This window comes from Thunnus maccoyii, chromosome 12 (assembly GCF_910596095.1).
Source record: "Thunnus maccoyii chromosome 12, fThuMac1.1, whole genome shotgun sequence".
Taxonomy (NCBI): Eukaryota; Metazoa; Chordata; class Actinopteri; order Scombriformes; family Scombridae; genus Thunnus; species Thunnus maccoyii.
This window is the reverse complement of record NC_056544.1, coordinates 23,033,585-23,047,589: the sequence shown is the minus strand read 5'-3', so window position 1 is coordinate 23,047,589 and position 14,005 is coordinate 23,033,585. Positions and strand designations below refer to the sequence as shown.

The following is a 14,005-nucleotide window of genomic DNA, read 5'->3' as shown; positions in this document are numbered from 1 at the left end:
ACAACAGTTTTGATGCTTGAAGAGAACAAAGCCTCAATTTTCTGTATTCTTATCAATATATTTGCAGCTGCCAGAGATAGTCATACTAACACATGTTGTGGTGGGATCTTCCAGTTTAACTTAGCTGTTCACATATTTTACAAATTTTTTTTCTGGATATTTTGGTGATAAAGTGGCTTTTTTGTAGAGGCACTGCAATAAACAAAAAATGTCTATATTCATAGCCATGGCAGTGCATAGACTATTGACAGATTTTCTTCATCTTCTTTTAAAAAAAAAAAAGATATACATCTTATTCTTCTGCCAGTAGTATAACAGTGTATTGGTTGTCTGCACAGCCGGTTTATAGTTAGTTGTATGTGGTGGGATTAGCAATATTTTTGTTAATGTGCCATCAAATTCACCCACTTTACCGAACAGGCTTATTGGGTCGTTCTTAGGGTATATTCCAATACTTAACTGCAATCCCAAAACACAAAGAACATGAGCGTGAATAAAGACCCTGCAAGTGCACTTGGCAACTGAGGATGCATCAGATGGTGATTTGGCTAAGAATGAATGAGATATCCCACAGTGCTAATGGTTGTAGCGAGTAGAGGTAACACAAATTGATATAATTGGTATTGCGATATATAACGGTACAATTTCTTGCAATGTGTTGTGGGTACTCTGGCATCAATACCACAATATCTTAGGCCTAGGAGTATCATTTTCTATCATTTCCTGCAATCACTTTGCAATGTTTTGCTTTCTGGCAGTCAGTCTTCTACTAGTTTTTGACATTGAAATTATGGCACATGTTTCTTTGTGTGTAGAAAAGGCTACATCTCTAAATCTCTCTATATTAATCTCTGTAAAAACTAAAAGCTCTTCAAAATGCATTAAATAAAATATAAACAACTGTTTAAAACTAAACAATTTCCCTTTTTACTCTTCAGTCCCGGTAGTGCCATATCATAGATAATTACCTCATGATATATTGCAGATTTTCTGGCCACATATGATGTATTGTATCATGATGTACTGTGTAATTTTAAGTGCAAGTATAAGAAACTTGGAAAATGAACATCTATGTACGCCTTAGGGCTGCAAGACCCTGGATAAAATGAGAATCACATTTTTCTTATTAAGAATTTCTGTCTGAATTCTGATAGAAATGATAGTAACTGGTATGGGTCTGTCATATAAATGTGCACAATAGAAATGGGACAGCTTTTATCCAATTGACTATGACTTAAATGATAAACCTAAAAACAATAAACCATAGCAGCTCAATCAATTTTTGAATATTTTGTTGCACCCTTTAGAAAAAAATACATTTAGGGAAATTTCCTCTTATCATATTACTATTTTGTGTAGTAATGTGGTTGAGTTGTAGTTAAATTCCATAATTAGAGATTTATATATGTACAGTAATGGGTAAAAATATTAGGTGTGACAGTATAGTAACAAAAACATGCACATACACTGAGTAACCATAAAAACAAACACATGTACATGTAGTGCAATATAATAACCCTGCAATAACTACCACCTTATTTTAAATGTTGAGGTTTTCCTAACATAACCATTTTAGTTGTTAAGTAGGAGGCATCTGTGTACTAGTAATGATATATTTAGAGATTCGGTGTAGCAAAAATATTACATTCGCCTTACAACATAACATGGTTACAACTACACTACCACAAACGAAAGCTTCCAGATTAAAGGGATCACACAGCTGTGGTGTATGACGACTCACCACTGTCCTTTTACCCCTTTTTTAAAGCATCAGTGTGCATCGGGGCTCCTGAAAAGCAGCACATTTATCACATTTCCTCCTTGGATTGGCATAGCATTGCTATAATACCTTAACTACTTTCTCTGTCGGTATGGCATGTCTGGTGAATGCTACGGGTGTCAAATGATGCAATGCTATGCAGGGTTTAATGTAACATTTTTTCCCCCACTGGCCCCTTGTATATTTTCACTTGTCTGGCAGCCAAAAAATGAAAATAACTCCCTCTTTTGTATAATTTTGGTTATTTATTATAAATAATATGTCCAACAGTGGAGTTCCCTTTAGAATTGGTGGTTTTCTTTTAGATATTGATATGTAATGTTGATATATTACACAAATATGCAAAATATAAAATTAAGCACGTATCGTTGGTTTTAACCAAACTGTAAATGTTGTTGTTTATAAACCTTGGTGATTAACACTTAAACAGAGAGCTATGTGTCTGGCTGCTTCTGTCAAAGTCACACAGAAGACATGCACTTAACTATGCAGTTATGATGCTAAATGGCTAGCAAGTTAGTCGGCAAACTGTACAAAACATACCACAGTCACTCATTTTCACCCAGGAATATTATTGCTTCCACAAAAGTAGAAAGCTCTTCTTTCTTTTTGTAGCCTCATAAGTTTCTTTTGTTGACGTTTTTTCCCAGTACCGGTGTTACACCGTACTTGGTGACCCATCAGATTCACCGATAAGAGGCTAGCGGCCTAAGAGCGCAGCCTTCCCCACGTGTATTTCAGTGAATAAAAATGCATTTCATCGGTCACGTGTCTTAAACGATGACATCTCCTAAAACGTGCTCATGATGCAGACTTGATTGGCAGTCGCTGGCCTGGACGGGCCAATGACCGGCCAGTCAACTTGTCCTGCATAAGCTTGTACTGGCCCCGAGCCATGGGTTATGTCAAACCCTGCTATGCAACTCTCTGACAAAAGTAGTATTTATAACATATCTTTTGTATTGAAATGCATCACATGATGTCACTGAGTGTATAAATAGTTAAAAACATAGTCACGTCAATTTTATTTATATAGGACCAAATCACAACAGAAGTTATCTCATGGCACTTCTCACATAGAGCAGGTCTAGACCGTAGAAAGTACTTGGTGACAGCGGCAAGGGAAAACTCCCCTTTTAACAGGAAGAAACCTTGAGCAGAATCGGCCTAGGACCATCTGTCTCGACCGATTGATAGTGCTTAGCTATGTCCCACACAAAACATTGAAACCATGACCAGGTAATAAGCAAGACTAGCCACCGTCTGTCTTTATAGACGCCATTTTTCCCTCCCCAAACATCCAACAGGTACGACCCTCTGGGCAACTTCTCTGGTAGTTTTCATGACCTCGATAGCTTTGTCGTTTTGTATATTGTAGTGGTGTTTCGGGTAATTGTATAAATTTGTCGTGTTACTATGCTGTGTTGTAATTCTGGCAAAACATTGCTTTCATTCATGTCAGTTCACTTATGGCTGCCATCAAATCTCCCGGCACACCACATGTAAAGGGTGAATTCACTTCACTACAGCATCCAATGGCCATATACACCTGTACAATCTGATGAAATCCAATACGTCATGTCTGCCATGAATTCCACTTTTACGAACATATAAATATTCAGTTTTTGTTCACTGTTAGAAGGGTGATCATTGCCCCTCATGTATGTAAAAAAACACCTTTCAATATAATGCAGTCCAGGACACCAGGTGTAACAAATACATTGGCCAGCGAGTGTGTTGATTGACTTCAACTGACTGACTTTCAGAAGTCAGTTGGCAAGTATTTTGAATCCCACAACAGATAATGATTCTTTATGCCTCCGCGCTGGCGACAGCTGTGGCTGGACACATTAAGTTTTTGAGTTGTCTGTATGTACATCCGTTCGTCCATCTGCCTGTCCCGGTCTTGAGGGAATTTCCTCAAATATGGCACAAACGTTCATTTGGACTCAAGGATGAACTATTTTAAATTTTTGTGGTCAAAGGTCAAGGTCATTGCGATCTCATGTCCGTCCCATTCTTCTGAATGCGATATCTTAGCAGTGCCTGGAGGGAATTTCAGTACATCTGGCACAAATGTCCACTTGGACTGAAGGATAAACTGATTAGAATTTGATGGTCAAAGGTCAAGGTCACTGTGACCTCACAAAACATGTTTTTGACCATACCTCAAGAATTCATACGCTACAGCATAGACAGCATGTTTCTAACTGAAAAATATTTACTAGAATCATACATTTCAATATAGTGACAACTTCCATTTTGCCAAAAAATACACTTAATACCTTTTTATTAAATTCCTTCACTGTGTGAAGGATATTACGTGTCTGGACAGACACGGATGTAAACTGCAACTTGACTGGTTGGCAGAGGTGTACAACTGTGAGTTGGCATTTCTATTTTTTTTGTAAGACTGTTTTTCTTCAGAGCTGGTATTGGATAGGTTAATTTCCTCTTCCTCATCACCATCAGCTTTTCCTTGAGTGACTCATTTTGATCTTGTTTTTGTTGCTCCTCTGCAGCTTTTTCTTTCACTGTGCCTGTCTTTTTGTCAAACGTTGAATTTGTTTAAATCTCTTCCCAACATTGCCTCTGCACAGTTTTACGCATGGTGTAAAACTGTCTTGTCATTTATTGGTGCAGCTTGGCGATTAATTAGGAGCATTTGGTTTGCAGGAAGGATTTCCCCACCAATGCATATGCAATATAATTGTTGTCATGTATGAATCAGATTGAATAGATGTACGTATCGAAATTTCGTTTTTAGTAGGATTAATTTTGCAGCCTCGTTGCATATCTGGTATGATATCAAGCACCAAATGTCACCTAATGTCTGTAGGTGAAGTAGAAAATCTTCTCTAATGCCAAATGGAGATCCAGCCTCAAGGAAGTAAGGGAGACGAAGGGCGTTTGTTTTTCTTCATGAACAATTTAGTTATTTAGCTGATAGTCAGACTAAGTCATTTTAAAGCATTTATTTGGGCTTTTGTAACTAATAATTAGCATATTGACATTAATGGCATTTTCTCTGGTAATATGATTATTGTTGCAGCCCTTCTCTGGTGTTGGTCTGAACATGTTTTGCATCAGGTGTTTTCGGACCAAACAGTTCTGGGGACTCCCTGAGAGGAACTTCCCGCTCGGGAGCTTCCCTGAGAACCACATACCTACAAGGTACTTTTTATCTTTTTGCATTTGCACCAACAATAGGAATGCTGAAGTGATGTAGCCTGTACACGGCTCTCACCTCTGATGTCACATATAAAGATAGGTGGCCGAGCTGGAATGGCGGTGGCTAGCAGTGCTAACAGTACTAATGGGGGTTACTCACCAGGGCAACATGGGGGGGAACCAGGGGCTGGGTGCCATGCTTCCGCCTCCGTGGGTCGGAACAGGGTTATGAGTGGAAATGCTCGCCGGCGCACGCCCAGCCCGGGTAGTGTACAGTGTGGAGTTGCGACAATTAGCTAACCAGTGGGATATGAATAAACTATTAGCCGCTGAAGTGGAATGTGGGGGCCCTGCTTGTGAAGTGGAGGCCAAGGAACTGTCTACCATTTATTGCCTCACCTGGGGAGGAAAGGCGAACGTTCCCTCTGACCCAGCCAGGTTGGGCGTCTCTCATTGCTATCAGTGCTAATTCCACAAAACGTGAGTGTGTAATGTTAGCGCTGGGAAAACTCTCTTGGAGGCCATTTAATAGTTACGCCCTTTATTGAAGTAAAAAGGTTGCTGGTGCTTTCTCTGGCCGAAGGCAGCGGCGCGAACAGGCAAGGCACCCCCGGGATGGCTCGCACTAGCGATGGAGTTACCGTTACTGTTAACAGCTGTTGTTTACACAGTTGACGCTTTACATAGGTTTGTAAAAATGGCGGTTGCCGTTGCTGCATTGGCATTGTGTTTGACCAATCAATGTACACTTATGTCTGGACCAATCACCATATGCTTACGTCACTGAAGGTTCCTCTTGTGCTGGGAGAATACCTACTCTTAGGAAGGAGCTAAAGAAGTCCCTCAAAATCGAGCTTTAAGAACTACAGTCATTCCCAGTTCATGCGGCACAGGCACAATAAAATGGGGAGGGGTCATCCAATTGTTCATAGGATTATGAAAAAGTTCCTCTGGTCCAAAAACGCCTATTAAACCATGTAGTAAATTTTGTTGTCATTTTCAACATCTACCTTGGCAACACACAGGGTCGTGACGCCCAAATGCACTGAGTGAAAGGTCTGATTGATCAAAAATCTGATTTTCCTTTCATTCTTGCCAGCTCATGAAAATCAGATGAGGGTAGGGTTTAGATATTGCTGTCACAAATTCACACAATCCATGTGCAGTCTAGCCACTATTGTGTAAAACCAGTTGCCGATGCATGTAAAGAAATACAGCCAAAAGAGATTTAAAATGGACAGGTAGACTTGAAGTATCAACCACTTAGTCATTTACAACTTGATCTCCACTGAAATTACAGAAATTATGCAAAATCATTTTTGAACTTTTGAAACATTTGCTTGCTTTGTAAACACTGGCACAAGCAAGATCTATGTACAGTTAAACTGGGAACCCATAACATGGTTACTGCAGCCTTTCCAGACCGACTATAAGCCTCTTAGTTAGAGAATAGGGTATCGACCAAGGTGCTGTAAAGCAGGAACAATTATGTAAGGACATACAGTATTCCCAGCAGTGTGCTGCTGTAGGAGTTGTGTATTTTTCATTGTGAAGGATTTGTTTTTGTTGTTTTCAGGGCAGTGAATGGATAAGAAGTAACATGCATTTCCTATATTTTTGATTTTTATTTATCTGTTTTGGTATCAAACTTATTATCAGTTTTATCATTCTGTTGATAGACTGGTCAGATTTTTGTATATCATGCGTTTCTCGAAGGTACATTAACTAAAACTGGGCATTTCTGCAATGCTGGAAATTAAGAAGATTTTAGATGGCTGGGTAGGAAAGTGACCTTCACAAAGTGGTGCAGATGGTGGGTTTCAAATAATTATTGGAAAGGAAAAGAAAATTTATAATTGTTTGGCTAATCACTTTTAATATTCTGGTAATTCTGATTCTGCCTGAGTTAGAAATTGGTCATGACATAAGTCAAGTTAAGGTTTGTTTTGGTAGACTAAAATTACCTCAGCTCAATGAATGACTCTTTTTCATGCAGACCATTAGAGTAGTCAGTATGACAAGGGCTCTGTTGATAACAGCACTACCGCAATACCACGGTCATGTGATTCCTACCGTGAGGTTACACTCATTACCGTCATCAACGCATTTTTTTTTTTTTTAAATTCCAAACACAACCAGATGGAGATACTTTGGAAAATTTGCGTTGCCTAGGCTTGCTCTGGGCATCAGGCCCCGCGAGAATGACCACCCAGGGGAGCGCTGAAAGCGGTGCCTAAAGAAGCGCGGTGCCTAAAGAAGCGCAAGTGCGGCAAGCCAGCTGGCATCCAAGCTTGACAATGAATTAGACTACCTAAGACTGCTTCTGACCTCCTGGTGAGAAATGACAAACTGCTGTGCCCTCATCTTCGCCGAGACGTGACTGCATGAGAGTATCTCTGACTCCGCTATCCAGCTAGCCGGGCTAACTGTGGCCTCTGTGTTTATATTAACAAAGACTGGTGTACGAACACGGCGATCATCTCTGCACACCGCTCAGCAGTAGCAGTTGGTTCTAGCAGTCAAATATAGACCTTTTTATCTATTAAAATTATTAAAATTGTTTTTGTTCTGTGAGGTCCTTTTTTTTTTTTTTTTAATTTATTTATTTTTTTTATAAAGCAAAGTATTTTCAGTCTTCTTTTCAACATTATCTCCAATGAGCCGTGGTTATACATTGCTTTCTCACTGCAGTAAGAAAAAATCCATACTGTCACAGCCCTATGACTCGTAAAGACGGTGCCCTTTGTGCTCGAGACCTTTGTTGTGGGAGGCGTAGTCTAGCTGGCTGTGATATTTTTGGACTTGTATTTAGTATTCTAGGTCTAAACTTCGTGTCATCTTGCAGCATTTCACCAGCAACGTAGGCCTATTATGAATTCTGGCTGTATTGAAGTTACAAAAGCATTGTCTCTTTTTCTCTAACACAATAGTATGAATTCAGTTCCTCTTTTTCTGTTTTGAGTGATCACACCAATGCTGTATCTTCAGGGAAAACCCCCAAAACGGTCACACAGTTTTTGTTTTACTCTCCTTCCCCTCAGCAAAGTGAAGACCAGTGCTTTTTTTAAGTTTCTCAAATTATTGTCAGTGGTCATTGAAGCCCGTTTGCTTCATGATGGAGGTTTTTGTGTTTAAATCCTTCTAACATGATCATGTAGAAGGTAGAATGACATTTGAAAAGGTTTTAATAAATGGAAAAAATCCCAAACACATGGAGAGATCCAGAAATAATCTATTTCCTCTTATTCCAAGCAGATATATATTCTGCTCTGTAACACTTTCTCTTCAAGTTGTAGACCGCATTTATTGCTTCGCAGTTCAAACAAGGCTGTGAAAGTGCTGGTGCCGTCTATGATATGAAATGCCTCTAACCAGGCCCGAGCCTATCTGCAGTTGGCTCCATCGGCTGAGTATCTGCGTCTTCGAGAGGCCCAGCAAGTGTGCGTTTGTGTGTGTGTATATATCTGTGTGTGGAGAGGGTGGAGCCTCCTGATTACACAACATGTGCTAGCCTTTGCCAGCAGCTGAATGTGTGCAGAGCGTTGTTTTTGTTTGGTACGTTGAGTGCGGTATCTCGGTGTGCAACGGCTGCAGCTCACGCTGATGTTGCCTTGATAATCTGCCATGTGCTTTTAAAGACTGACAATTTGAAAGCCCCTGACCTCCTACAGTAGTCTGAATACAGCATGACGATGCAGAAGCAAGCAAAGGAGGAGGAAGGAGAAACTGGGTTGTAATATTACAGCATTTTAGGTTTTTTTATTATTAATGAGCTCCTTTTTTAAAGTTTCCTTTTATGAATGAGCAGTGAAAGAGATACAAGTTTGTGTTGATAGTTCAGGAAAGAAAAAGACAATTTGACAATGGGTGTATGGTTTGCGTTCTTCATTTCTGGGCTGCTTTCACTTTACTAATGCCAAAGAAAGCGGTCATATCCTGTTTACTCTGGCTCTTTCAATGACCATGCTTTCTGAGAGCTGAGGACCTTCCTGCTGCAAAATAGGTTAATGAGTATTCTTTTCACATGACTATTTCCCTGTATGTCTTTTTGATTGGATTTGTTGCATCTCCGTCTCGTACGTGTTTTTACACTGACCTTGAACATTCTTTGTTTTTGGGAAATGTGGTCAGATTTGGTCAATCATTGACGGTACTATGGTTTACTTTTCATACTGCTCTATTGCTGTGCATGTCTGTGCTTGTTTCTGTTGCCACTGGTTTAAACCTAAGCTATAAATACATAGATACATCTTTGAATAATTCATTTCAAAAGCAATTGGTCATATTGTCAAGATGTTGACGTGTAGTTTACTCTAAGGAAATGACTGCTTATATGACAGATATACTTGGAGTTGGTTGCGTATCGACTCACTGTCTTACTAGGTATTTAACCATAATTTAGAACTACAGAGTAAAAGATGCACGACAAACTAAACTGAAACATTAGTTGTTCTTTTGCTCAGTAAATTACTGTAAATACATATTGAAATAAAACACTTTACTATAAACTAAGAATGAGACAAGAATTTTAATGTGTTTACTTTCATAAACTACTTCAGTCACATCTTATGTTCACATTTTCACAACTTGATGACAACAACTTGATATTCAAGGAGTTAAAATGACTCATCGTTAGAGCTGCAATGATAAGTCGATTAATCAATTAATTGCCAAAGATTAAGTTAATCGCCAAATATTTTGATAATGAATTAATCGCTTTGAATCATTTTTAAGAAGGAAATTGATAAATTCTCTGGTTCCAGCTTCTTGAATGTGAATATTTTTGTGCTTCTTTAGTCCTCTATGACTACACTGAATATTGTTGGGTTGTGAACTGTTGGTTGGGACAAAACTAGACATATGAGGACGTCACCTTGGGCTGTCGGAAACAGGGATTGACATTCTTCAACATTTTCTGAAGTTTTATAAACAGATTCATTGAGAAAATAATCAACAGATGAATCAATAATGACATTAATGGTTAGTTGCAGCCCCACTCAGTATCCTGGATGTTGTTGACAGATCTCACCTAGCTCTATATTCGTAAACAGTAGTTTTTGTTGTCATTTCAGTATAAGACGTAGGAGTTGAAAAAGATGGCAACACTTAAGCCTGATATTTGTATGATATTAATATTAACATAATAGTGAAACATCATTTAGCATCATTGAGTATGGTTTTGTGCATCAGCTAGTATAGTTGCTGCCTAGCGTGGGAGTAATTGTCTCACAGCTGGTCTTAAATTTTCCCATTTACAGAGAAGAGCATCTCTGTTTGTGGCCAGCTTTCCCCCCACCCCTGACAAAAAGGTTTTGAAAAACGGCTACATCTAGAGTCAGAGTGAACTTTTAGTGAGATCTGAGTTAGCTCCTTTAGTGGCTATATTTACTCAACAATTCAATATGTCTTGTGCTTGCAGCTGCTTTACGGTAAAGGCCCTCCAGTGCTGCCAATAGTTACCACGCTAACATTCATTTTTAAACTAATAATGGGTTAAAATTGTTTTTTGCTCATATATTTAAACCAGGAACATAATGGGACGCTGGGATATATGTTTTTTGCCAAGATAAAGTATGAGCTTATTTTTATGGTGTTTACGTTGTCTGCTCAAATTCCCGATAGAACTAAAGTTCCCAGAAATCCAGTTTGCCTTTTTGACACAGAAGCTCATGTGTTTGACAGTCGCTTGGGAGTTTTTTAAATTTTTTTTAGCCTTTTTAAAATGAAATACTTGAGAATCTGAATCAATATAGAAACATTAATATAAATATGCTGGTTCTGATGCAGTGCTGACTACAGAAATGAATCGACTCTGAAAGGCTTGTATGGATGGAAATGGTTGCTGTGAATGAATTGTAGCCTCTGGACATGTGTAGTTTGTTCTCATTTGCTGTGCATTATGAGTGAATGTCAAACAAACAAAGACAAATTTAGGAGCGTAACCAACCGTCAGATAATTAATCTGCAACAATTTTCAGATTTGATTATTTTCTTGTCTTTTTATTAAAAAAAGATGATTGATTGTAGATTATTCAATAAGGAAAATGATCATTAGTCGCAGCCCCGTACTTCACTGAATTGTCTGAGCTATGTAGCAACAAAAAAAAAGCAGTTTTTCTAGTTTAAAATAAATAAATAAAAAAGCCTGGATGGTAGTGCGTATTTACCAGCATAAAATGGGATTTCCTTTGTTAGGAAAAGTTCAACCAGCGTGTTGTTGACTTTAGTTCAGATAGTGGTTCACCTGCTGAATGTGCTCTGTAGTCTGTGACCTGTTTATCTGCCCCATCTGAAAAGCCCAGCGGTGGAATACACTGAAATGAAACTGCTACCAATTTTCTTGTTGTATGACTGTTGATCAAAGAGTTTGTTTGCTCAGTCGTCTGCGTAGCTCTCTCTCTCTCTCTCCCCCGGCCTGAAGACGGAGATGCTGCGTCAACCATTACGCAGTGGCCTCGCCGAGGCTTACTCTGGCAACTGCAAAGCCGTGGTTTTGGCACAGCACGAGCAGCCATGTGTCGCGCTTGTGATCGGATCGACATCTCATCAAGCTTAATAGGATGTGACAGGTGTAGATGAAGTCATGTCTTGAATGTCATAATGAAAACTGACACAACATTTCCCTCCTGGTTTATTTTTTCAGATAATAGTTACTCATATGGAACCCGGTAGATGGGAATTACTTGTGGTTGTTACACCTTGTTAGATAGAGGTTAGTTTAGAGTCATGTAGGTGGCTTCTGAGCCTTTAAATGCTGCCCACAACCTTTTCTCTGGAAGGAAAAAAGGGGTCGCTATTTCTAAGCAGGGAAATCACTACTATTTACCAAGTAAACTATTACAACTGCCTTGTCAAAAGATGACAAGGCAGTTGTAACAGTTTACTTGGTAAATAATAGTGTATATGTAATCAGTGTTTTTAGTTCATTAACATTGTATATTAATGTTGCTCATGTGAGCTCATGAGTTTGAAAGTGCCCTATCTTGATGAGATCAAACTTTTTGAATATTTGAATACCTTCCATTGATGCTTTTTCACAAGATAGTATGAAAAGAGCAGCATGGCAGTCATTTATGGCATTTTACTAAGTCAGAATCACGTTTTCAATCTTCATCTTGACTTTGGAAACTAAAGTTTCCGTGAAAGGTGAACGGCTACAGTTCCCTAGTGTTTGTGTCGATCATGTGAGCTTGGCGCTGTGGTTGAAATAAGAACAAGACCCACGCCTAGGTCCTAACCTTTGCTCTAATCCCCCCCCTTCCCCCCCCCTCCCTCCTTTTTAACCCATAATCGGCAGTAAAGGCTTCATTGTTCTTGTTCGCTGCTTGGGTATCTGATCATTAACCTACATTCAGAGCGGTGGCGGTAGGCTTCTTAAGGCTCTCAGACTCTGCCGGACCAGTTTAATGGGCGTGTTTCAGTGAGTCCTGGGCTGAGCTTTTTTCTCCTGCCAGTAAAGTTAACCCTATTTACGCCTCTTACGTATAAACATTAGGGCTACTTTATGAGGCTTTTGATTTGTGTGCGAGCCATGCCCGGAGCCTCTCCCTTGTAAATTTAGGGCTATTCCTGTTTTTATGGACGCTTTTAAGTGATGGATAAGGCTCTGAAACAGTTTAGCACTCAATCTTACATAAGAATGCACATTTAGGATAAGCATAAAGTACACATAAAATATGTCTGGGTCTTACAACAGCTTAGTGCTTGGATTATTATGAATTAAGCCAGAAAATTTGGTGTCCTGGCAGTATTTTTTTTTACCAAATTACTGTTATCATGATTTGTTCTCATTTAAATTAAAAGACTATGCTTGATGGACAGTTGACTGGTGTCCGTTCATACATCCCATGTGGGAGACTAGAGCCCTCCGCTGCTTCCCAGGAAACACGGCCGGCTCATTTATGCAACCAAACAACCACTGGAACGAAGGCCAGACGCTCTGGTTGGAAGAGGCGTGTTTCGTCTGTCTGGGGTTAGGTTAGTGAGAGGTGAACAGACGCTTAGAGGCATCCAGTGTCACTTGATGTTTGTTTGTCCGTGTCGAAATATGCCCCCAGTTCAGACGACCCAGTGACGAGAGGAGGAGAGCTGCATTTGGTTTTGTGCTTGAAATTTCAAAGTACGTGCTTCATACGATATAATACCATTGTAGGCAACAAGCATGGCTTACATATCGCTACAGCTATTATTGCTACTAACAAATATTTTTATCATCAATTAATTTAAAAAATATTTTTATTAAATGAAATATTGACTCCATAAAATGTTTGTACATTATTATTATTATTTCTACATATTATTAAGCATTCAATTTATAATAATGTGACATATATACACAGTAAACTAAATTAACTGTATTTCTACATGATTAATACATTGAATGCTTTATTATATTAAAAAAATGAATTTATTAATTTTCAATAATTTTAACAATAATTTTAAATGCTGACATGTTGAATAATCGGACTTTCTTTTTGTTTCTCAATGGGATAATAATTGGACTAGACAGTTCTAGGACACGGAGCAGATTTGACTTACATAGTGTGAGGTATTTAAATGTTGCAGGCATATGAGTCGGTCCGTACAACATAAATATGTACGCTGGTAGCCTGTGTGTGTGTTTGTGTGATCACGCTAAAGATGGCTGGATCTTTGCTGGGTATTGTTGCCTCTTCATGCCCCTCTCCTGTAGTCTCAGTAATCAGGCCGTTGCGCCTGGCTTTGTCCTGCTACTCATTAGGGAGTCGGAGGAGGAGAAGGAGGAGATGAAGGCTGGGAGTGGATGCGCAGCTGAGAGAGACCTCCCCCATCATTTAGCCTGACGCCATACAGGACCATAACCACGTGACCGGCTGTTTACTGTCGCAGCGAGCGTAGTGTGTCTCCTTGAGAGCATTACAGAATTTGCCTGCCTCCTATTGGAGGAAAAAAACTGCCTCTAGCTCACAGTAGATTTCATTTATTTCTTGAGAATAATTCAGTTGGTTAACATTTTGGACTGTGATATATTCAGGGCTTGTTTTTCAGTAGGTTCCTTTGTGTGTGCAAGCGTAA

General features: G+C 39.2%; 1 protein-coding gene across 3 annotated transcripts in view; it reads left to right on the top strand.

Moving 5' to 3' along the window:
• ankrd12 (ankyrin repeat domain 12) overlaps positions 1-14,005 on the top strand; it is a 42,016-nt gene that overhangs the window by 2,407 nt on the left and 25,604 nt on the right. Inside the window, exon 1 of one of the 3 annotated variants that reach the window (XM_042428788.1) lies at positions 4,860-4,954. The exons of the other annotated variants lie outside the window; for them this stretch is intronic. The gene's annotated coding sequence lies outside the window, so the exon portion shown is untranslated. Of the gene's footprint in view, positions 1-4,859; positions 4,955-14,005 lie in introns of those variants that run through there. 3 annotated transcript variants of the gene reach the window in all.